Source organism: Hyla sarda, chromosome 13 (genome assembly GCF_029499605.1).
Source record: "Hyla sarda isolate aHylSar1 chromosome 13, aHylSar1.hap1, whole genome shotgun sequence".
NCBI classification, from domain to species: domain Eukaryota; kingdom Metazoa; phylum Chordata; class Amphibia; order Anura; family Hylidae; genus Hyla; species Hyla sarda.
Window position 1 is genome coordinate 6,236,984 of NC_079201.1, and position 27,753 is coordinate 6,264,736.

At 41.2% G+C, this 27,753-nt stretch overlaps 1 long non-coding RNA gene across 1 annotated transcript in view; it reads right to left on the minus strand.

The window, feature by feature from the left end:
* Positions 1-27,753, minus strand: part of LOC130297608 (uncharacterized) — a 385,502-nt gene that overhangs the window by 174,434 nt on the left and 183,315 nt on the right. The window lies entirely within an intron of this gene.

A 27,753-nucleotide genomic window follows, 5' to 3' on the forward strand; every position in this document is an offset into this window, starting at 1 on the left:
TGGCGGCAGCCTCTGCCACCGCAAAAGCCGCTGCAGTTCACTGATTTAAAGCGCACGCTTTAAATCATTGATCTGCAACGGCTTCTGCCCCACCGGGGGGGGTGTTGAAATAGCCGATAACTTATACCGGAATATCTGGAGGCACCCTGGTTGAGAAACACTGAAATAGACAGTGATTTACAGCTGCCAGCAGATCTTTCTTACTTTTATATGTAAGGACTTGCTTTATCTATATTAGTTATCTACTTCTTTATCTTTAATCCTTACTTTTGCCTTTTTTTCAGATGACATTTTGGCGGCTTCAGAACCAATTACCAGGTTTCCATAGAGTTATGTTCTCAACATACGATGGTTTCAACATACAATGGCCATCCTGGAACCAATTAATATTGTAACTTGAGGGACCACTGTATATACATTAAAAGGAGATCAAAATCAGTACCTCCCAAAGTATGCAACTACTGAACATCCTTTCAGGGGGGGTGTTGAAATAGCCGATAATTTATACCGGAATATCAGTATAAGTTATCGGCTATCGGCCTGAAAGGTGACAGATTATCGGTATCGGCCCTAAAAAATCGATATCGGTCGATCCCTAATATTGGCCTATTCAGCCAATAATCGCCCAAGGTAATAGGGCTCTAAGGGAATAAAATGGCCTAAACGTCAGGGCTTGCCATAGCCTTGCAAAGGATATTGGGAATCCTAATGAGATTTTAAAAAATAAAAATAAAACCCTAGCAGGCGAATTGTGACATTACAGATTGTTTAGGCTTTTATAACATTTCATACAGCATATTATTACTATGACTATGTTCAATGGGTAATACCACTCATAGGCACATGTCATTTAGAGAGGAGTAGTCTTTTATCAACTGTATGGGATTGAAGATTGCCAGGATACTCTGGCAATGGAACAACTACCTTCATAGAAGGATCCAAGCCCCACTCCACAGTATCCAGCACATTCTTCTTGCACCTGAAGATTAAAGCAGGACTAATCCCACCGGGCTTCACATAATCCACTAAGGTTTTTGAAGTTTTCTTTTTGTGGGATGAAGTTTGTCAAACATGGACTCTATGTGAGTGACGGGGTAATATGCAAATACTGTATGACAAAGGCAGCTTGTTCCAGCAACAAGTCCTCTGCATGTAGAGAAGCTGTGCAAACAGCTGGAGAGGCTGTGAATATCAAAAGACGGAGCCCGGGACCTGCTTGCATTATTTAGGCCAAGATATGCATACCCGGAGGGGAGGCTGGATACTACACGGCTTCTCAGAATATGTTGCACGAGCGTGCGATCAGGTTACACAATAGTCCTGTCATTCACGGTGAGAAGCCTGCTATGACTTATGATCGACTTGAAAGCAGGAAAACATCTAAAGGCGTCTTTAAATTTTTTTTCAAAATAACAGTGATCTCACGTTACAGGAATACGATTATTTATATTTTTGGTCTGTACCGTTCCGACAACAGCCAATCAGATCGCAGCAATGGCTCTGAGCACAGTTGCAACTACAGTGAAGAAAAAAATTATTTGATAATGTCCTCCTTTTGCACGTTTGCCAAGTGACAAAAAAATCATCCGTCTATAATTTTAAGGGTTGAAAAACATATTTCAAATAAGTTATGAATTCATTAGCCTTTTCCTGTGAGAAATAAGTATTTGATCCGCAAGATTTCTGGCTCCCAGGTGTCTTTTTATACAGGTAATGAGCTGAGATTAGGAGCATTCTCTTTTAAGAGAACGCTTCTAAATCTTAGCTTGTTACCCGCGTCCACAGGAGCAATCAATCAGATTCCAAATGTCTCTGAGCTTAAGCACCGCCCACTGAGTGATGTCATCGCCTGTGACCAGCCCCTACAACCTACATCACCATTCTCCTGTTATATACATATATATAATTTATGGAAGAATTACGTTTGTTTACAACATGATGCCTTATGCTGAGCAATGCTACGGGCAGAGGAGCAGTCAGGCAATGAATACAGAAGCAGACCTTGTGCTGTGTTATGCAATGTTCTGCAGCAGTTCTAGGCAGGGAACTGGCAGGAGTACTATGGGAGGAGAGTTGGAATGGTAAAAGGACTGTGAAAAGGAGCTAAGGGTAAGTCATTGCATTTTGGAAATAGTTAAACCAAGCAACTACTCGACCAGTAAGCTATGTGATTGATCTGACATAGGAAGAGACCACAGACAATTTGTTGCTGGTTTAAGAACTGGGGCAAACATGTAGGCAATGTTACATGCTTATGCAGCATTTATTTTATTTTTACCTGACATCTGAATACCCCTTTAAGTTCCCATCAAATAGAGACTGCTCCTCATGCTCTCTCTCATAGACTGCTGAATGTAACCCCATCAAACCCCATCACAGAGGGTTCCTTATGTCCCCATCTCTTATACAGGCTGCTACCGAGCATGGTCCATAGCAATGTACACAATGTCTTCACTTGTTTCCTACCCGCAAGGATACGGTACAACTGTAACTGTAGATCTTCAGACACAAATATACATCAAAAAGTAAAACCAGCTCACCCATTAGGAAGCCATATTGGATTAGTGTACTTCATTTAAAAAGATATGATGTGGCCAGCACTAATGATATAGGCAGATATATATATAAAGTGATCCCTCAACTTACAATGGCCTCCACATACAATAGTTTCAACATACAATTGTCTTTTCTGGACCACTGTAACTTGAAACCAGACTCAACATACAATGCTATGGAATCTGCGAAACGTGTCAATGGCTGGAAGAACCGACCAATCAGAATGGATATTTCACTGGTAAAACCCGTGTATTCCTAAAGTGCATGCACTGACGATGTCTGGTATCGCCCCCTACAGTACAGGAAGGTATTACATGTTCTGTACTCTTTACCTGTATTACTGAAGTGTATGCACTGACTGGTGTCTGGTAGCGCCCCCTACAGTACAGGGAGGTATTACATGTTCTGTACTCTTTACCTGTATTACTGAAGTGTATGCACTGACTGGTGTCTGGTAGCGCCCCCTACAGTACAGGGAGGTATTACATGTTCTGTACTCTTTACCTGTATTACTGAAGTGTATGCACTGACGATGTCTGGTATCGCCCCCTACAGTACAGGAAGGTATTACATGTTCTGTACTCTTTACCTGTATTACTGAAGTGTATGCACTGACTGGTGTCTGGTAGCGCCCCTACAGTACAGGGAGGTATTACATGTTCTGTACTCTTTACCTGTATTACTGAAGTGTATGCAGTGACTGGTGTCTGGTAGCGCCCCCTACAGTACAGGGAGGTATTTTATGTTCTGTACTCTTTACCTGTATTACTGAAGTGCATGCACTGACTGGTGTCTGGTAGCGCCCCTACAGTACAGGGAGGTATTACATGTTCTGTACTCTTTACTTGTATTACTGAAGTGTATGCACTGACGATGTCTGGTATCGCCCCCTACAGTACAGGAAGGTATTACATGTTCTGTACTCTTTACCTGTATTACTGAAGTGTATGCACTGACTGGTGTCTGGTAGCGCCCCCTACAGTACAGGGAGGTATTACATGTTCTGTACTCTTTACCTGTATTACTGAAGTGTATGCACTGACTGGTGTCTGGTAGCGCCCCCTACAGTACAGGGAGGTATTACATGTTCTGTACTCTTTACCTGTATTACTGAAGTGTATGCACTGACTGGTGTCTGGTAGCGCCCCCTACAGTATAGGGAGGTATTACATGTTCTGTACTCTTTACCTGTGCCAGGGTTAGCTGCTCCTTTGGGCATCAGGTGAGGGCGGCTCCATTTTCCTTTTTTTAGGACATTGCACGTTCTTTACAGGACCCTGAAGAAGCTTCTGTCCTCTACCTAGACCAGTGTTTCCCAAAGAGGTTGCCTCCAGCTGTTGCAAAACTACAACTCCCAGCATGCCCGGACAGCCAAAGGCTGTCCGGGCATGCTGGGAGTTGTACTTTTGCAACAGCTGGAGGCACCCTGGTTGGGAAACATTGAAATAGACAGTGATTTACAGCTGCAAGCAGATCTTTCTTACTTTTATATGTAAGGACTTGCTTTATCTGTATTAGTTATCTACTTATTTATCTTTGATCTTTACTTTTGCCTTTTTTTCAGATGACATTTTGGGGCTTCAGAACCAATTAACAGGTTTCCATAGAGTTATGGTCTCAACATACGATGGTTTCAACATACAATGGTCATCCTGGAACCAATTAATATTGTAACCTGAGGGACCACTGTATATACATTAAAAGGAGATCAAAATCAGTACCTCCCAAAGTATGCAACTACTGAACATCCTTTCAACCCTGCATTTCGGCTCTTATGATTAAAATACAGTATGTTATTAAAAGAATAAAGGGTTTTTAATAAAATACGTTTTTGTCTGCTTATAACAAGTGCTTGATTAATTGTTTATCTATAACTTTATATACTGTGGAGTGCACGGAGGTGACAGAGAGGACTGTGCGGCTGTAGGCAGAAGGCTTTACCAGTGCTCTGAATAATGAATAAGGGGAAAGTTTTATCTAGGTGGCCATGGTGCACTGCTGCGGATACGCTGAACTGATACATGGCTGGCATTGAGCAGCATCTCCTTTCTACTAGAAGTGATGCACCCTGTACACTCATACATGTCACACAGCCCTTAGGTCAGCCCTTGACTCACCCTGCCTCATATGAGGTGGCACCCTAAACCTTTTGTCCTCTGCTATTAATGGACGTCACTATAAGTCAATGACACAGAGAAGAGCATAATCCGCGTTGCCTACCTTGAAAACCTCCATTAATAATTACATTTAAATCTGTAAATTATAACAGTTTCACCTCTCATTATGCTATTACACTTCAGTAAGTGGAGGACTGCAAGTTTGTAAACTATAAATAATAGGGATCGACCGATTATCGGTTTGTTTGGCCGATATTATCGGCCAATAATGACGATTTTTGGCATTATCGGTATCGGCTATTACCTTGCCGATATGCCCCGCCCCCACCGCGAACGAACCCCCCCCCCCCCCCCACCGCGCCGCACCCCCCCACCCCAGCCCCATTGTCTCCCCCATCCCCGGTTTTATAATTACTTGTTCCCGGGGCCCAGGGTCAACGCTTCTGGCTCCTGCTGCGTCCTGCGTTACGCTGTGCGCAATGACGAGTTACGTGACATCACTGTCAGTGCGCACAGTGACAGCTCAGGAGGACGCCACCGGAGCCAGATGTAGAGTGGACCCCGGGAACAGGTAATTATAAAACCGGGGATGGGGGAGGCAATGGGGCCGGTGCGGTGGGGGGGTAGGAGCGGTGTGGCGGGTGGTCGCGGTGATAGGACTCAGGACCCCCTGACAGGCAGGGGGAGAGAAGCGGGTGGCGGCGGCGGTCTATGGCATTGTTTGCCATCCAGGGTGCCTCCAGCTGTTGCAAAACTACAACTCCCAGCATGCCCGGACAGCCGTTGGCTGTCCGGGCATGCTGGGAGTTGTAGCTTTGCAACAGCTGGAGGCACCCTGGTTGGGAAACACTGGTCTATGGCACCGCAAAAGCCGCTGCAGTTCATTGATTTAAAGCGCCCGCTTTAAATCAAAGTTCTGCAGCGGGGGGGGGATAAATAGCCGATATCTTATACCGGAATATCTGTATAAGTTATCGGCTATCGGCCCTAACCCCCACAGATTATCGGTATCGGCCCTAAAGAAAACGATATTGGTCGATCCCTAATAAATAAGCACATGGTATTTTAGGTCACATGTATAAGAGACTCTGTGATGTACAAAGCATGTTGCATCATATGAACACTGTGCAACAAGTCTATGTAACCTCCCGATTTCCTAATTGCAACTCCAAACTGTGTATTATTAGAATCCACACTGAGAATGACAAGAAAGATTGCCCAACAGACCACACTAGTGGAGAAAACTGGTACGGCTGGTCTTTGAAACATGGGAAAAGGGCAAATTAAGGCCTCTAAGGGCTGAACACTAATCCATTAGCTTGTCCTGCCCCTGTAAATATGGCTCGATGATACTAGGTCATGAATGCGATATCATCTGTTTGCAGGGAAATCATATAAACATTTATAGAAACTTTGGCTTGTTCAGCCAATAAATTTGTTATAAAGGGTGAGGAATTTTATAATGAAGGGAGGACACTACATAGGCTCGGCTCTAAATTTAGGCATAAGGGGCCTGCGGAGGCCACGGGGCATAACAGATAACATGACGCCTTGTATGTCTAAAAAAAAGATTTAATTGGGATAATTAATGGAGACTAATAGCTATTCCTATAACCACAATACAACTAAGGAGAGAGCAGCCCTTATCTGGGCAGCTCTCACAAAGCTCCATGGGTCATTCCCCTGATGTATGTTTGTAGTGGGCCGGGGATCAGCAAACATGACCTCGAGCAACGTACGACAGAGGTGCAGGTCACGTGTCTGATTAATTCAGCTCTACACAGCATCAGCACTGAATGATATGAACATAAATACTTCTATTTCTAAACTGAGATTGCTGCCATACATTACGGTAAAGGAGTATGTACAATTATATATGTACATCTGGTATGCTATATCTCTTCTGTATATAGTGATGTGGACTATGCTGGTATATACTGTATATAATATATATGTACAGCTGGTATAAGTTATATATCTCCTGTATATAGTGATATGGACCATGCTGGTATAACCTGGGTATATACTGTATATAATATATATATATGTACAGCTGGTATAAGTTATATATCTCCTGTATATAGTGATATGGACCATGCTGGTATAACCTGGGTATATACTGTATATAATATATATATGTACAGCTGGTACAAGTTATATATCTCCTGTATATAGTGATATGGACCATGCTGGTATAACCTGGGTATATACTGTCTATAATATATATGTACAGCTGGTATAAGTTATATATCTCCTGTATATAGTGATATGGACCATGCTGGTATAACCTGGTATATACTGTATATAATATATATATGTACAGCTGGTATAAGTTATATATCTCCTGTATATAGTGATATGGACCATGCTGGTATAACCTGGGTATATACTGTCTATAATATATATGTACAGCTGGTATAAGTTATATATCTCCTGTATATAGTGATATGGACCATGCTGGTATAACCTGGTATATACTGTATATAATTATATATGTACAGCTGGTATAAGTTATATATCTCCTGTATATAGTGATGTGGACTATGCTGGTATAACCTGTGTATATACTGTATATAATATATATATACAGCTGGTATAAGTTATATATCTCCTGTATATAGTGATATGGACCATGCTGGTATAACCTGTGTATATACTGTATATAATATATATGTACAGCTGGTATAAGTTATATGTCTCCTGTATATAGTGATATGGACCATGCTGGTATAACCTGGGTATATACTGTATATAATATATATGTACAGCTGGTATAAGTTATATATCTCCTGTATATAGTGATATGGACCATGCTGGTATAACCTGGGTATATACTGTATATAATATATATGTACAGCTGGTATAAGTTATATATCTCCTGTATATAGTGATATGGACCATGCTGGTATAACCTGGTATATACTGTATATAATATATATATGTACAGCTGGTATAAGTTATATATCTCCTGTATATAGTGATATGGACCATGCTGGTATAACCTGGGTATATACTGTCTATAATATATATGTACAGCTGGTATAAGTTATATATCTCCTGTATATAGTGATATGGACCATGCTGGTATAACCTGGTATATACTGTATATAATTATATATGTACAGCTGGTATAAGTTATATATCTCCTGTATATAGTGATGTGGACTATGCTGGTATAACCTGTGTATATACTGTATATAATATATATGTACAGCTGGTATAAGTTATATATCTCCTGTATATAGTGATATGGACCATGCTGGTAAAACCTGGTATATACTGTATATAATTATATATGTACAGCTGGTATAATTTATATATCTCCTGTATATAGTGATATGGACCATGCTGGTATAACCAGGGTATATACTGTATATAATATATATGTACAGCTGGTATAAGTTATATATCTCCTGTATATAGTGATATGGACCATGCTGGTATAACCAGGGTATATACTGTATATAATATATATGTACAGCTGGTATAGGTTATATATCTCCTGTATATAGTGATATGGACCATGCTGGTATAACCTGGTATATACTGTATATAATATATATGTACAGCTGGTATAAGTTATATATCTCCTGTATATAGTGATATGGACCATGCTGGTATAATCTGGGTATATACTGTATATAATATATATGTACAGCTGGTATAAGTTATATATCTCCTGTATACAGTGATATGGACCATGCTGTTATAACCTTGTATATACTGTATATAAATATATATGTACAGCTGGTATAAGTTATATATGTCCTGTATATAGTGATATGGACCATGCTGGTATAACCTGGGTATATACTGTATATAATATATATGTACAGCTGGTATAAGTTATATATCTCCTGTATACAGTGATATGGACCATGCTGTTATAACCTTGTATATACTGTATATAAATATATATGTACAGCTGGTATAAGTTATATATGTCCTGTATATAGTGATATGGACCATGCTGGTATAACCTGGTATATACTGTATATAATATATATGTACAGCCGGTATAAGTTATATATCTCCTGTATATAGTGATATGGACCATGCTGGTATAACCTGGTATATACTGTATATTTGATATATGTACAGCTGTTATAAGTTATATATCTCTTGTATATAGTGATATGGACCATGCTGGTATAACCTGGTATAGACTGTATATAATATATATGTACAGCTGTTATAAGTTATATATCTCCTGTATATAGTGATATGGACCATGCTGGTATAACCTGGGTATATACTGTATATAATATATATGTACAGCTTGTATAAGTTATATATCTCCTGAATATAGTGATATGGACCATGCTGGTATATACTGTGTATAATATATATGTACAGCTGGTATAAGCTATATATCTCCTGAATATAGTGATATGGACCATGCTGGTATAACCTGGGTATATACTGTATATAATATATATGTACAGCTGGTATAAGTTATATATCTCCTGTATATAGTGATATGGACCATGCTGGTATAACCTGGGTATATACTGTATATAATATATATGTACAGCTGGTATAAGTTATACATCTCCTGTATATAGTGATATGGACCATGCTGGTATAACCTGGTATATACTGTATATAATTATATATGTACAGCTGGTATAAGTTATATATCTCCTGTATATAGTGATATGGACCATGCTGGCATAACCTGGTATATACTGTATATTAGATATATGTACAGCTGTTATAAGTTATATATCTCCTGTATATAGTGAAATGGACCATGCTGGTACAACCTGGGTATATACTGTATATAAATATATATGTACAGCTGGTATAAGTTATATATCTTCTTATATTTATACAGGACACAGTTTTAGGAACAGATTTCTGGAGATTAAGCCAAGCTGACAACTATGAGCTACTGACATTTTGATCCTTAATTTCTTCTCCATTTTTACGGAGCTCTCGTAGGTTGAGTGAAATTCCTGGTAACCACTAATCGATGACTTTACATTGTGGAGAACAATGCGCGACTTTCTCTCTTTGTTTCGGATTAACATAAAAGAGATGGAAAACACCTGGGTGTTTTGTTGCCAGGAGCCCCGGATCTGCGAGACTGTTCATTCAAGTCCTCCATCCTCCTTACTTGACAAAAACAGAAGAGACTGCTTGAGACCCAACTTCCTTTTGCCCACTTGAAAGTGACATTTTCATTGAAAGCGCCGCATCGCGTTCAAGCTGAGGAATTCGCGTGTGATCCTCCCAGTCCAGGCTTGTGAACAAGTGGCTGCCATTGGGTATCATTTGTTAGCACTCAGCCTACTAACAATACATCAATGAATGGCTTGTTTGCTTTAGACTTTTCTTAGCTACCAATATGAGCTTGGAGTGCTGTCTAATAGCATGTAACCTCGCTGACTGAGAAACTGATAACTTGCGGCTCTCAATGTGCCAGCTCTGAGACACAGAGACGTTTGCTCATTTCTGCGCGGTCAGTGGTTTTCGGCAATTTCAGAAATGTGGAAATTATACTTTTTTTTTTTTAAGTGGTTGTTACAATTTGTGCTTCAATGACCTTCAGGCCACATTTAGCTGATAGATTGGACTCTCTTCCTTGCACCATTAGCTAAAAGCAACAGTAGCAGCTGCAGAAAAGCTCCAGGTGACTGCATGTCCACTGCATGGTGTCCATGGCTCTGTCATTGATAGATCCTGACTGGACAATGGATCGCAGACCACATAGATCAATGGAGTTCAATAAAACTCTATTGATCTAATGATTCCTCCTAAAAGCGCCCTAAGGGACTATAAAGTGTAAAAAAATATATATAAAAATAAAAAAAAATTTAAATAAAAGTTTAAAAGACACACATTAATGCCTTCAATATTAAAAGTTCAAATCATCCCCTTTTCCTATATAAAAACATGTAAACATAATAATAAACATATTTGGTATCGCTGCATGCGTAACTGTATGAACTATTAAAATATAACATTATATATCCCGTACGGTAAATAACATAAATGTAAAAAAATAAATACCAAACCACAGAATAGCAATTTTTATAATATCCCAGAAAAAAAGTGATTGAGGGTCTATTCACACGTACAGTATTCTGCGCAGATTTGATGCGCAGGATTTCTAGTCATTCAGTTTACATTGAAATCTGCAGCAGAAAATCATGCGCATCAAATCTGTGCAGGATCCTGTACGTGTGAATAGACCCTAAAAAGTCAGATCAATACCAAAATGGTACCGATACAAAAAACAGATTATGGCGCATAAAATGAACCCTCATACAGCCTGGAATGCAGAAAAAAAAAGCTACAGGGGCAGAAAATAGGCAATTGAAAAAAATTTGCAGAAATTCTGAATTTTTAATTAGTAAAACATGACAGAAACTATACAAATCTGGTATCGCTGTACTCAGGCTGGCCTAAAGAATCAAAATAACATGTTAGTTGACCACAAGGTAAATGGCGTAGAAAAGAAAACCACTAAATTAGCGAAACTATCTTTTACTATTTCAATTTCACTTCAACAATATATATATTTTTTGTTTTGGAGCATACGTTATGGAAAAATTAAAAGGTATCATTGTAGTAGTTAGTTATGGCTATTATAGGGCAAGAAGGAAAAACAAGAGAGTAAAAGCGAAAATTGGCCGGACAAGTGGATCGTCATGAGTGACAAGTAGATATTGCCCCATTTTAGTCCCGTAGACAAGTATTTTTTTTAAATAAATTTCCACACCCCTGATATAGTGTTGTATTATGTAATTAGATTGGAGTGTTAATTGCAGGGCCATGTTGCCCAACATATGGCTCTCCAGCTGCTGCAAAACTACCATTCCAAGCATGTCCAGACAGCCTTTGGCTCCAAAAGCTGGAGAGCCATCGGTTGGGGAACACTGCACTAGGGTATGCTTTGGCACCAATGCAAGTATACCCTGGCATATTTGGCACTAATGCACATATCCATTGAGAATCATGCACAAATCCACTGGCACCCATGCACATATATACTCTCGCATATTTGGCATCTATGCATGTATTTGCAGACATATTTGGCACCCATGCATGTATACCCTGGCATATTTGGCACCCATGCACGTATACCCTGGCATATTTAACATCCATGCACATATTTTCTGGCACTCATGCACGTATACCCTGGAATATTTGGCAGGGAAAATAAGCACAGACCATGCTATACACCTGTCGCCACAAATGGATACCACAGACCAGGACCTTGGCAGCCAACGTCTGTAATATAATAAAAGTCATATAAAGATAGAAAGTTTGATATGGCCCCAACGTCACAATGATAATGAGCAATGGGCCCACTGAAGATCTCTGGGTCCCCTGCAGGTATTTACTACCTCATAGTATAGGTGAGTATCAAAAAACCAAATATTCTATTCTAAGATTAATTAAAAAAACATAAATGTAACCAAAAAATCCTCAAAATGGCCACTTTTTGCAAAATAAACCAAAAGATCATACCATACAATAGCACAATTTCATGCACCTGATGACTTTCAACAGGGGTGTATAAAGAAATACACCAGATCAATCAAATATACACCCCCAAGGGAGAAACTGTGGCTCCAAAAGTATTACCTGTAATCGTAGGTCAGAATGTACGGACGTGTTTCTCCCCAATAACGGGGTCCATCAGGGGACATCAACAAGATTAAAAGTCAAAGGTTTACAAAGATATCGTGGAAAAAAAGCATTAACCGGGCACTGTCATTAAAATTAGATTTTTGCATATATACAGAAGGTAAACTCAATATGATTTGTAATTTACTCCCTGTAAAAAAAATTCTTTTTATGTCATTTTCCTGGAGACCCCTAGTGGCCAGATTTATAAGAGCATAAAAGGGAGTAAATTACAAATTTTATTTTACCTGCTGTATCATATGCAAAAACATTTTTTTTTATGACAGTGCCCATTTAAAGCAAAACATCATGCATGTAATTCAGTGTTTCCCAACCAGTGTGCCTCCAGCTGTAGTAAAACTACATCTTCCAGCATGCTCGGATAGCCTTCAGGTATGAGAAGTGGTAGCTTTGCAGCAGCTGGAGGCCCACTGGTTCGTCCACATAGTATGAATGGCACATACAGAAGGGCACACTAAGTACATTAGCTGGCAGATGGATGCAGTTTTGACTGGATTTAGGCTTTAATAATATAATATGAAGTGTAAATATCAAAAACACATAGAAAAAATGTCCAGCACCGCTAATACAGGTAATGGAGACAGTGCAGTATAATGAAGACAGGGCACGCGGCACGTGTAGCTATGTTTGACCGGTGTAGCAAATCGGAGATGCGCTTATCCAAAAACTTTTAGCAAGAAATGTAACAAAACCATCATGCAGAGATACAGGGATGGATAACGCATTCACCAGAAATTCAGCAGAAGTACTCCGGCTTTATTCATACAAAACACAGGTACACAGGGAGCTCGTGATGGAACCGGCACGGGGTGTGAAGGGGGCGGCAACTAGTTTCACGTATAATCCACTGGGCTTCTTTCTTTAAGAGAATATGGTGCCTATCTCCTCCCCTTGATGGGATGTCGATTTTCTCTATTCAAGCAAATTTAACGCATGTAGCATCTGCATTAGGAGTAGTGCAGATGTGCGCAATAAAACGTGAAGCCCCCACACCAGTGCGAATGGAGCGCAAATGCTCCTTAACACGCACCTGGAGTTTCCTCTTTGTTTTATCGATATAGTAGTAGTAGTGACAAGGGCAGACCAAACAATAGACAACATAAGTAGTTTGATATGTTATCAATTGTTGTACCACTGTTTGTGTATCTCCCAACCGATATGACTGTTTAGCCATATTTTGACAGATCGTTCAATTCTGGCACTTAAAATGACCTTTCGTTGACATATTGGTCAACCAATTACTTTGGCTCTGTTCAGACTGGGACTTAGACTTTAATGCTTTTAGCAACATACCCAGAGACTTATTGCGTTTCTGAGTGATGATAGGACTCATGTTGGTTAGGGTTTTTAAAGAATCATCTTCCTGTAGGATGAACCAGTTTATCCTAATAATATTGCTAATAGAACGGTACATGGGAGAGTTTTTGAACGAGAGTTGTTGAGGTCTCTTTTTAGACAGTAATTCATTCCTGGTTTTAGTTTCAACTTTTTCAAAAGCCCTATTCACAAAAGTTTTGGGGTACCCTCGTGATCCTAGTGGTAGTGATAGATCATGTGCCTCTTTTAAGAATTTTTCCTGGCTATTATTTATTCACTTTAGGCGTACGAATTGACTATAGGGTAAACTCTGTTTAGTATGGATGGGAGGGACTTTGAAAGTAAAGTAGAGCATTACGGGTAGAACTTTTATGGATGGAGGTGGTGATTAATGTGTTTTCTGAAACAATTATTTTGATGTCAAGGAACTCGAATTGTTTGCCACCAAATTGGGGAGTAAAAAGCATGTTTTTATCGTTTGTGGAGTTCAAATATTTTACAAGCGGAACAAATTAGTCTTCACCTCCATCCCAAATAACAAAAATATAATCGAAAAATCTCAAAAATTATTTAATATAATCGAAAGAAAGGGTTTTTGGAGGTCAAGACGAATTCTCTCTCAAACATGGCCAAGAAAACATTTGCATAAACGCAAGAGACAGAGGTCCCCATGGCGGTCCCGTTTTTGGACAAACCAGGTGTTTTTGTATTCAAATGACTTATTGGTCAACACAAACCTCAAAAGATTCACATGAAAAAAAAACAAAGTCAGCCGACTTATTGGTATATCGGAGGCAATCCTCCATAGCCTGTATACCCACATCATGTTGGATGCGGGTATACAGGCTTTCAACATCGATAGAGGCAAGGGAGAGACCATCCCTTCACTCAAAATCCTCAAGTTGAGCGATGAGATCTCCAGTGTCCTTGAGGAACGAGGGTAACTCTTTAAGAATTGGGGACATCAACCAGTCAAGATAGCTTGACAAAGATTCTGTCACTGAGCCAACCTCCGCCACAATGGGACATCCGACCTATGAATAATGAAGATATACCAATAAGGAAACTGAGGCTGTGGCGGAATCAACTTTTCGGCAGTTTTTCCAGATAACACCTTTATTAGTGTGTTTACGTTGTAATGCTCTTAATTTGTCTTTTATTTTAAAAGTGGGATTGGAGGGTAATCTCTCATATACCGTATGGTTACTTAATTGTTTATTGGCTTCTATGTCGTGGTCTGATTGGTACCAGATGACGACAGCTCCGCCTTTATCTACTTTGGAAACCAATATCTTATTATTACTCATGAGCTGTTGTAAGGCGATATACTCATCTTTGGGAATGTTGTATTGTGGCATGGAGTAAATGACCGCTTTCATTTCTTTTAGCATATTTTTACTGAAAATGTCCAAAGGACTCCCTGGGACCAAAGGAGGATTAAACGTGGACCTGTTACCTTTAAGAAAAGGTTTATGTTCGGTCTCACTGTCGTCCGGGGGGTCAAAATCAGCCCCTGCTAATTTCACTAGTATGCAAGTACAATCAACCTCACTCTGAGTTAATTCTTTTAAAATGGAGAACCCTAAAGGCCCTATTTTACATGGGGTGTCACATACTGTTGATGCTGAGATAACACTTATTAGTGGAGCCAGAAAATCTCCTGATAGCTTTGAAAAAGTCAAATTCAAAGTCCTCATAACTAAAGGGTTCAGTTAACCCAAAATTGAGTCCTTTTTCAAGTGCAGACTTGCACGAATCAGATAGAGTTACATCAGTGAGGTTAACCACAATAGAGTCCTCCTCTTTACCTTTTGGTTCCATGTTACGGACTTCACCCTACATGAGGCATTCTGAGCTCTACTGTACTCAGTTCTTTTCTCCTTTTGCGACCTCCTCGTTTCGTTCTTCACTTAAAAAACGACGCCGGAGGTAGACGGTGTCATATTTTGTGATACGCCTTCTGAACCGCTGGAATCTGACTCGGTGGTCAGGAAGTCAGAAGTGTTTTTCTTTTTTGGTTGCTGGGTTTGACCTCTGTTCACATTTTATTTTTTGTAAGTGCGTTTTTGACTCTGCTTGGTGTTATCACTTCCTGAGGTGTTTTTGGCCCAGGTAAACACTGTTTTGGTGTCCTTCTTATCCCTCATATACTTGTCGCGTTTTATTTCCTTTAGAGAATTTTAAGTTGCAGAATTTATTTGTCTAGATTCTGTACAAAAAGATTAAACTGTGCTTCTGTCAACCGTGTTCTTAGCTCAATATAATAGGAAGTTACACATACACTGCACATATTGCAGCCCTCAAGTAGGGCTGAGCGGTATACCGGTTGTTACCGAAATTTTTGTCCACCACGATATGAATTTTTCCCCATACCGCAATACCGCTTTGGCCCCTCCCCCTCGGGAATTACTGAATTATCTGCCCAGCGCTGCGCTGTCCCCATGGGGGTAAATACTCACATATCACCCGCAAGTGCTGCCCTCCTGGTCTTCCCGTTTGTTGCGCCGCCAGCGCTGACACTCTATACTGTGCGGTATCCCTATGCCCGGGCTGCTGCATGACACTGGGCTCAGCCTATCACCGGCCGAGGCAGAACATTGCTGCGGCCGGTGATAGGCTGACGGCTGTCCGACTTTCCCGTCCCCAGGAAGAGCGTAAGGCAAATGTCGGAACGTGCGTTAAAGTTTATTTTGTTTACCTTTTTGCAGCCCGGGCATAGGGATACCGCACAGTATAGAGTGTCAGCGCTGGCGGCCGCAACAAGCAGAAGGACGAGGAGGGCTGCGCTTGCGGGTGATATGTGAGTATTTACCCCGATGGGGACAGCGGAAATACTGTGATATACCGTGGAACCGTCAAAAGTTAAAAAAATATGTGATACACACATTTGGTCATACTGCCCAGCCCTACCCTCAAGCCTTACGCTTTTTGGATAGGGACACTGGCTGCACCACAGAACATCTCTAAAGTGAACATCTCTAAAGTATAGACATAAACTACACATGGAGTAACTCTTTCTCAGGTATAGATACTGAATAGCGGCATCAGCAAACATGAAGCAGCCACGCCCCGATATCAGAGGTTTTGTTCTCTCTCTCATTACATGAGTTATTATGTTAAGGCTATTATTATATAAAAATCACATGTTATACACCCTGGGAGGTCACTGAGCAGGTTCACCACTCATTCCTAATAATATTCTACCTATAGATGTCTCCATAGTTTATAATGTAATGTGACATTGATTCCGTCTAGATTTTAAAGTAGTTCCTGCACAGATTTAAAAGCAAGTTTTGAAGCCTGTATCAATTCTTCATGTGGTTCATTTAAGTCAACCCACTTCAAAGCTGCATCTATTTTAGTGTTTGGAGTTTCTACGTGAAACTTAGATGTGGATTTTGCTAAAATCTTTAGAAATGTTACTCTTTATTAAAACTCTGTGTGAACATAACCAAAGGGTGCACAGTGTCCCCTTTGTGAGTTAGGGTATCTGCTGAGCTGATACCTCTAATCCTATCATGTGTAATCGTATTATGTAATATGATCAGCTGTAACGCTGTATCTAATAATATCACGTGTGATACAGTCTGCTGAACCGCTGTATCTAATCTTATGTCTGGTACTCTCTGCTGTACCCCTGCATCTAATATTATAATGCCTGGTACTGTCTGCTCTACTCCTCTATCTAATGCTATAATGTCTGGTACTGTCTGATCTACTCCTGTATCTAATTCTATAATGTCTGATACTGTCTGATCTACCCCTGTATCTAATATTATAATGTCTGGTACTGTCTGCTCTACTCCTGTATCTAATCCTGTAATGTCTGGTACTGTCTGATCTACTCCTGTATCTAATGCTATAATGTCTGATACTGTCTGCTCTACTCCTGTATCTAATGCTATAATGTCTGATACTGTATGATCTACCCCTGTATCTAATGCTATAATGTCTGATACTGTATGATCTACCCCTGTATCTAATGCTATCATGTCTGATACTGTCTGATCTACTCTGTATCTAAAACTTAATCATGGTGATAGTGTTAGCTGCACCCTTGTATCTAACCATATCATGTGTGATACTCACTGGCCCTGCTTTACTATTGTAAACCTGACGTGTTTTGTCGTGTTGTGCGTCAGAATTTGGCGCATTGCACCAGAATTTGCGGCAAAAATTTAAAAACCCGACCAACTCTCCATTTTATTCAGAAATACATAAAAAGGGGAGTGGCCACTGGGAAAAGGGGGTGCAACCGACCATAAAAGCGGGGTGTTCCCGACAAAGGTTTCCACAGAAAATGTGGTGAATTTGAGCTGAGGAAAACCCCACAGCTCAGAGCAGGTGTAAAAACAAAAACACAAAATGTAGGGAATCATTAAATACCGTGGAAAAATACTTGTAGAGGATTAAAAACCACTAAATAACTACACAACACTCTTAGTAAATGAGGGCCACTGTGTATCTATTATATGTGCTACAGTCTGCTGAGCTAGAATCCTATCAGGATAATACCCCCATGTGTGGTACTGTCCACTGTACCCCTGTATCTAATTCTATCATGTGATACTGTGTATTCAGCTATGTATCTAACCATATCACATGTAAAACCCTCTGCTGTGCTGAAAAATGTAGGTTGGTCTCACACTGCGTTGTATGTGTATGTTGTATTATGTAGTGAAATGTATATATATTAGATATTAGTACCTATTGATTTACACTGTGGAACATATGCGAACATATGCGTAAATTTTGTACACAAAATCATAGTCAAATATGGTTGTACATTTGCTTAACATGTACAATACTTTCTGTATCTAAGCCTATTGTGTGTGATACTGACCGCTGAGTTGGAGTATCTAAGTCAATCGTGTGTGATACTGTCTGCTGAATCTATGCCTATCCTGGGATCTATGGGGTTTTACAAGATTGTTTTACACTCCCCTACGGACAATGACGATATAACCAACTACAGCCCTAGAAACACTGGACTCCTGTAAATCCAACTAAAGCTGCAAGAACAACACATTTGAGCTGTGGATGTTTTTATAGGGATGAGCTGCTGGAATCACATCTCTCACTGCCCCCGGCTATACAGCCTAAAACAGGAGCGGTCAGAAGCTGCACCAGGGTTTGGCCACATTCTGATGAATTAAGCCGAAAGATTTAAGTGAAAAGCGATTTTTGTCTCCAAATCTCACTCAGGAAATCACAGCAAATAATTCCATTACACGGCTGCTTAAAATGACCTAAAGTTTTCTTGTTTCTCTAATTATTTCTTTTCGAGGAATATCTACAATTTGCTATTTTTATGCCTTGATTTAAAGAAAAACCTCAAGCAGAGTCACAAATTCCCTGCCATCCCTCCCCATACAAAGAGCAATGGGTCCAGACCGCCACTGTATGTCCATTGGTAGCCACAACTGGAAGTGCTGGTGCAGATTGAGGTATATGAAATCATTGAATATCTCCATAAGGGACGCCATTGCATATTTCCATAGGCAACATTAATAAATCACTGACTCTCTCCATATGTGACATCACTGGATCTCTCCATATAGTATGTGACATCACTGGATCTCTCCATATAAGGGACATCACTGGCTCTCTCCATATAAGGGACATCACTGGATCTCTCCATATAGTATGTGACATCACTGGATCTCTCCATATAGTATGTGACATCACTGGATCTCTCCATATAGTATGTGACATCACTGGATCTCTCCATATAGTATGTGACATCACTGGATCTCTCCATATAGTATGTGACATCACTGGATCTCTCCATATAAGGGACATCACTGGCTCTTTCCATATAAGGGACATCACTGGCTCTCTCCATATAGTATGTGACATCACTGGCTCTCTCCATATAGTATGTGACATCACTGGATCTCTCCATATAGTATGTGACATCACTGGATCTCTCCATATAGTATGTGACATCACTGGATCTCTCCATATAGTATGTGACATCACTGGATCTCTCCATATAGTATGTGACATCACTGGATCTCTCCATATAGTATGTGACATCACTGGATCTCTCCATATAGTATGTGACATCACTGGATCTCTCCATATAGTATGTGACATCACTGGTTCTCTCCACATAGTATGTGACATCACTGGATCTCTCCACATAGTATGTGACATCACTGGATCTCTCCATATAGTATGTGACATCACTGGATCTCTCCATATAGTATGTGACATCACTGAATCTCTCCATATAGTATGTGACATCACTGGATCTCTCCATATAGTATGTGACATCACTGAATCTCTCCATATAGTATGTGACATCACTGGATCTCTCCATATAGTATGTGACATCACTGGATCTCTCCATATAGTATGTGACATCACTGGATCTCTCCATATAAGGGACATCACTGGCTCTCTCCATATAGTATGTGACATCACTGGCTCTCTCCATATAGTATGTGACATCACTGGCTCTCTCCATATAGAATGTGACATCACTGGATCTCTCCATATAGTATGTGACATCACTGGATCTCTCCATATAGTATGTGACATCACTGGATCTCTCCATATAGTATGTGACATCACTGGATCTCTCCATATAGTATGTGACATCACTGGATCTCTCCATATAGTATGTGACATCACTGGATCTCTCCATATAGTATGTGACATCACTGGATCTCTCCATATAGTATGTGACCTCACTGCATCTCTTCATATAGTATGTGACATCACTGGATCTCTCCATATAAGGGACATCACTGGCTCTCTCCATATAAGGGACATCACTGGCTCTCTCCATATAAGGGACACCACTGGCTCTTTCCATATAAGGGACATCATTGATTCTCTCCATATAAGGGACATCACTAGTTCTCAACATGTGGCATCACTGCCTCTCTATAAGTGACATGCATGGATCTCTCCATAAGAGACATCACTGAATCTCTCCATATAGTATGTCACATCATCAGCTATCTTCATATAGAGTAGGTGACATCAGTGGATCGCTCCATAAGAGACATAACTGGATCCCTCCATAGGGACATCAATGGTTCTTTCCATATGTGACATCACTGGTTTTCTCTTTATATAGTATGTGACATCACTGGATCTCTCCATATAGTATGTGACATCACTGGATCTCTCCATATAGTATGTGACATCACTGGATCTCTCCATATAGTATGTGACATCACTGGATCTCTCCATATCGTATGTGACATCACTGGCTCTCCCCATATAAGGGGCATCACTGGCTCTCTCCATATAAGGGACATCACTGGCTCTCCCCATATAAGGGACATCACTGGCTCTCTCCATATAAGGGACACCACTGGCTCTCTCCATATAAGGGACATCATTGGTTCTCTCCATATAAGGGACATCACTAGTTCTCGACATGTGGCATCACTGCCTCTCTATAAGTGACATGCATGGATTGCTCCATAAGAGACATCACTGAATCTCTCCATATAGTATGTCACATCATCAGCTCTCTTCATATAGAGTAGGTGACATCAGTGGATCTCTCCATATAGTATGTCACATCATCAGCTCTCTTCATATAGAGTATGTGACATCACTGGATCTCTCCATATAGTATGTCACATCATCAGCTCTCTTCATATAGAGTAGGTGACATCAGTGGATCTCTCCATATAGTATGTGACATCATCAGCTCTCTTCATATAGAGTAGGTGACATCAGTGGATCGCTCCATATAGTATGTCACATCATCAGCTCTCTTCATATAGAGTAGGTGACATCAGTGGATCTCTCCATATAGTATGTCACATCATCAGCTCTCTTCATATAGAGTAGGTGACATCAGTGGATCTCTCCATATAGTATGTGACATCATCAGCTCTCTTCATATAGAGTAGGTGACATCAGTGGATCGCTCCATATAGTATGTCACATCATCAGCTCTCTTCATATAGAGTAGGTGACATCAGTGGATCTCTCCATATAGTATGTGACATCAGTGGATCTCTCCATATAGTATGTCACATCATCAGCTCTCTTCATATAGAGTAGGTGACATCGGTGGATCGCTCCACCTAATTTATGTTAGATACTTTGTTGTTACATAATCAGGTAACACACTGGTAGGATCGTCTCACATCGCTGTTGCTGCAACACAAGGTTTATGTTTCAAAATAAAACCAAGATACATATTCTCAATCTGAGGGATCAGATCCAACAAAACCACAAGAGTTTGACTCAGCTTCTACCTTACCGCCAAGTTAATAATCAACATTCAAGTTAGTAGGAGTTATTAGGAACAGAACATCTGAATCAGACTTAAGTTATATCAGTGGAATGTATACAGCAGCACAGAGTATTTCAGGAGAGGAATGTGCTGGCCTTGAGAAAACAGATTGAGAGTTTGATCATTAAAGGGGCACGCCGGTGGGGGGGGACAATTTCAGATCAACTGGTGCAAGAAAGTTAAAGAGATTTGTAACTTACTTTTTTTTTTTTTTTTATCTTAATCATTCCAGTACTTATCAGCTGTTGTATACTACAGAGGAAGTTGAGTAGTTCTTTTCTGTCTGACCACAGTGCTCTCTGCTGACACCTGTGTCCATGTCAGGAACTGTCCAGAGTAGAAGCAAATCCCCATAGCAAACCTCTCCTGTTCTGGAAAGTTCCTGATATGGACAGAGGTGTCAGCAGAGAGCACTGTGGACAGAGAGAAAATAACTACACAATTCCCTCTGTAGCATACAGCAGCTGATAGGAAGTGAAAGGATTAAGATTTTTTAATAGAAGTAATTTACAAATCTGTTTAACTTTCTGCCACCGGTTGATTAGAAAAACATTGTTGTCCACGGAGTACCCCTTTAAGTTTGGTCAGTATCTCGCTCTTACCCAAAAATACAATACAGTGACATAGGTTGGCAGAGACATTGGTTTTATCTCCCATCATGCACCATTTCCCCTAGGGAAATGAGCTTATCGAAGATACCCCACATTGGCAGCTAACCACAAAACTGGAGATACTGATTGCTATGTCCTTATAATTAGAGTCATAGAAATGCCTGACACTATGCAACTCTGTGGATCATCTTCCCATCCTGATGTAAGAGGTTCTATTTCATCATGGTGGAGAAGCAGTAATCCTCCTATCCCTGTCCTCACTGGGCACAACGCCGAGCCGGCCTCAAGATGTAGTAGGGAATTTGAAACGCAGAGGAAAGCTGCACTATGCACAAAGTTTCATATATGCTGAGGCCGCAGGAGTAGTGGTTGTAATAGGGGGGCTAAAACTTTTACTAGATCCACATAATATCGTCTCAATGTCTTTGGCTAATGACTTCTAAGTGTTTTCTTTTCAGCTTAAGAGAAGACTCTTTCAATTTGTCTTTGGAGCCGAGTTTGTTGCATTGGATCAAGAGATGTTCCATATGGACAAACATTTGATTCCGCCAAACCCATAGAAAGCCTGGGAAATGACATGAAGATAGTTGACTAGAGCAGACAATGCTTCTCATATGTCCTCCTAATCCCCTCCCGTCCAGACACTCAAAGAACTGATGTGCTGGGATGCCAAACCACACTGCAAATGAGACCAAGGGTTCTGCTGGATTGGAAAAAGGCTTCTTCTGCTTGATGAAACAATAGAGAATTGACAGATCATTACTGTGGAAATCGGATTGAGGTTCTTGCAAGAGAGAGATTGACACAGCAGAGGGCACATCCGAGAAGTTTGGATTGAAATCTTTGGCTAGAAACAATAATACTTGACATATGACTGGAACAGTCTATCATAATACCGTCTTGAATTTTTAAATACTGAAATGTCTCCACTAGTCAATACTTCTCCACTCCATTCCAATGGTCAGGTAGGTCACTTATTCCATGATACTGCTAATGATACTGCTAATACAATACATGATACTGCTAATTTCAACCAATTTAACAGGCCAATATAGATAGCTATGTAAGCCCAACTATATCGGCTCATCGGCAATGGCAGAAAGAAGGAGCAATACCATTGGCTTATCGAAAGAGGCCAAGAGTAGAATGTTAGGTGTTGATCATTGCTCTTGGCATGTACCCGTTTTTTTCGCCGTATAACACGCACTTTTTCTTCCCCAAAACTGGGGGGGGGGGGAGAGTTGGTGCGTCTTATACGCCAAAAACACATTAAAACCGGCGGTCCCTGCCGGGATCCGCGGCTAATACAGGACATCATTGATCGCGGTGATGCCCTGTATTAACCCTTCAGACGCGGCGATCAAAGCTGACCGCCGCGTCTGAAGCGAAAAAGTGACACTAACCCGGCTGCTCAGTCGGGCCATTCGGGACCAGCAGGGACACCGATAGGGACCTTACCTGCCTCCTCGGTGTCTGCTCCGTGCCGGGATCCCCTGCATGGCCGGCACTCTCCTTCGTCGTCATCACGTTATCGCGCACGCCATCCTGCCATCTAATAGGAGCGGCGTGTGTAGCGACGTGATGGCGGCGACGGAGAGCGAGGATACCGGGCAGCAGAGATGTTCCGGAGCGACGGGGACACCGCGGGGACGCGGCGACATCGATGGAGGGCGACATCCAGGGCAGCGATGACGGGTCCGGAGCGGCGGGGACACGTGAGTATTACCTCCTATACCAGTGGTGTTCAACATGCGGACCTCCAGATGTTGCAAAACTACAACTCCCAGCATGCCCGGACAGCCGTTGGCTGTCCGGGCATGCTGGGAGTTGTAGTTTTGCAACATCTGAAGGTCCGCAGGTTGAAGATCACTGTCCTATACTTTACATTGTATTTGGTTCAGAATCTTTATTTTCTAGATTTTTATGCTTTAAAATTGGGTGCGTCTTATATGACGAAAAATAAGGTACGTAGGAGCTACAGAATTTGCAAATGTTTCCAGGTCTACCCATAAACATTAGTTGATCTAAACCAAATTAAAAATTCTCCTGCTGAAATTTAACCACATGCATTTCTTTTATCTGACCGATAATTGACCACCCATGTCTTGAAATTATGGGGGTATTCCAGTCTGAATATTTATGACATATCCACAGGATATGCCATAAATGTCTAATAGATTGGGTCTCCAACCATTTTCAAGATCTACCATCAACCATTTTAAAAATCACATTAGAATTGCAAGACCTTGAAACACAGGTATAGACACTATATTATGAACTAAACTAACTTTACAGCCCCTGTAGCATAGTGAAATAAAAAAAAAATCCCAGAATATCCCTTTAAGATTTTTCTATCTAATGTGTATGGCCACTTTGAGGCCCAAAGCTCCCAGTCCGGGAACCTCACCAGAGTAAGTGAGAAGAGAAGATGGAGGAGTGATGTCATTCTAAAGACATCATATACTTTTCGGAATAATTTAAGATGTTACAAATTGTTAGGCTTCTTTAATACTCTCTGACACCCTGATAAAACAAGTTGCCTGATGTATATTTTGGAATAAGAGACAGGTTGTCAGATGTCACATAATGCACCCTCTTTAGATCTGCAGTCAGCAAAAAAGAATCTGACAGCACTGACGTCTGTTTTGGAATTCACAGATATAATGACATGACTTGAGTATTCACTCTCCTCCTCTGAGATCCCAGAAATAAGGGGTATTTGGAGATGACTCTATGGATATACATTTATTGAACTAAAAACAAATAGTTGTCAAGTATACAACAGGAAATTCAAGTGTTAACCCAACAATTATGAAACTTGGTATAAGCAATGACCTAAAATCAATGCTGTATCTTCAAGACTACTAGAAAGAATGAAAGTAGCAAAATTTACAGTAAAATGGAAGGTGACAATAGCCCCAGTGTAGACTTAGTCCTGTGCTTAAAGGGGTATTCCGGGCAAAAACATCTTATCACCTATCGAAAGGATAGGGGATAAGAGGTCTGATCACGGGGGGCCCACCACTGGGACCCCCCGCGATCTCCCAGCAGGCTGCAATCTATGCGTAGCTGCGTCTGAAGTTTCAGAGACTGCCGGGATTCCGAGACGGGGACGTGACGTCACGCCCCCTCCATTCATGTCTATAGAAGGGGGCGTTGCGGCCGTTACGCCCCCTCCCATAGAAATGTATGGAGGGGGCGTGGCGTGATGTCACGTCCCCGTCTCGGAAGCACAGCGGTTTCCGAAACTTCAGACGCAGCTACGCATAGAATGCGGGCTGCTGCAGGGAGATCGCAGGGGGTCCCAGCGGCAGGCCCCCCGCGATCAGACATCTTATCCCCTATGATTTCGATAGGGGATAAGATGTTTTTGCCCGGAATACCACTTTAAGATGTGTTGAATGGAAGTGCTGAAAGCATTCAGCAGCACAAAGAGAGTGTACGTGCGACCACCACTCAGCTGAGCATGCAAGTGTATGTACTCAAAATGGGGAAAGGGCATAAGAACCCTAGAGTAGTGGTTTATGTCCCCAAAAACAGAAGAATTTAGATTTCTTTATGCCCAACCCTATTCTTTGCCAACATCTGTTGCTGGAGGGTCAGGACGCCTGTATTTTTTGATGATCCAGCAAAAGTCAGCAGGTTTAACTATCTTTAATCTAATGTGTATGACCATCTGAAGAGCTACTCTCTCCCTGCTGCTTCTTTATCTTCAGTTATAGTAACTCTGGGTAGCATATGAATATAGAGGTATTCCAGCAGAAAAATGTATTTAAATAAGATTATTACACTAAGAACTTACTAATAAAGTGTTATGACTACCTGTCCCAGTTTTAGCATGTTTGTGTGGATTTTAGACCTGGCAGGAAGTTGTGTAGTCCTCTCATTGTCAGTGTGGTGTTGTCTCCCGGCTCCTCCCTCCCAAGACGACGAATTATCCTCTGCTATCTCAGGAGGCTTGAGTGGATCTGGTCTGTGAGCTCTTCCCACCCCTTGAGTGATCGCCATCTCCCTGTCATTTACACATATATCTATATTGGAACATTTAGGGAAGAATAAGATGTGTTTACAACATGCTGCCTTGTGTTGAGAAGTGCCAAATGCAGAGGAGCAGACAAGGAATTAATACAGCAACTTTTACAGACTAGCTGTATGGAAGCATTGTCTGTGGTGTAATGCAGTGAGAGGGCAAGAGGCAGGGTGGAACAAGCCCATTATTTTAATGGCGTACGGAATAACCGTAGATTTTTATTTAATCTGTGCACTGATGGCACATAGACTTTATTACAGCACATTATTTGCAAAAACTGATCTTTTCACACTAATTTATATAGCCATATTTTTATAAAAAAAATGCATATTGTTTTACACTGTGTGAACATAGCCTCAAACAAAAACAGCTGAAAGTCCCTTGTACTTAATTTTACACCCATAATAATTAAAGCTGTAAAGTTAAATTACCATATATACTCGAGTATAAGCCGACCCGAATATAAGCCGAGGCCCCTAAATTTTACCCCAAAAACCCAGGAAAAGTTATTGACTCGACTATAAGCCTAGGGTGGGAAATACATCATCCCCCATGTCATCATCCAGACCCCCGTCATCATCATCACCCCCCTCTATCAATCCCTTCATCAGTGGTCTTCAACCTGCGGACCTCCAGATGTTGCAAAACTACAACGCCCAGCAGGCCCTGACAGCCATTGGCTGTCCAGGTATGCTGGGAGTTGTAGTTTTGAAACATCTGGAGGTCCGCAGGTTGAAGACCACTGCAGCCTTCGTCATCATCCAGCCCCCCCCCCCCCCCCCCCCCCTTTTGTTTAGTACTCACCTCCCCTCAGCGGGAAGTTGGGGTGAGCTGGTCCGGGCCATCTATGCTGCAGGGACCGTCTGGTGGGGATGGTTAGTCGCTGCAGGCTGTCCATTTTCACCGGAGGGGGGGGGGGGGTCTTCTCTGCGCTTCAGCCCCGGAGTAGTGACGTTGCCTTGACGACGACGACGCACAAGGATGTTGCGCATGAACGTCCCTGTGCGTCGCCGTCAAGGCAACGTCACTACTCCGGGGCCGAAGCGCGGAGAAGAAGCCCCACCCCCCCTCCCTCAGTGAAAATGGAGAGCCCGCAACGACTAACCATCCCCACCGGACGGTCCCTGCAGCATAGATGGCCCATACCAGCTCACCCTAACTTCCCGCCGAGGGGAGGTGAGTACAAAACAAAAG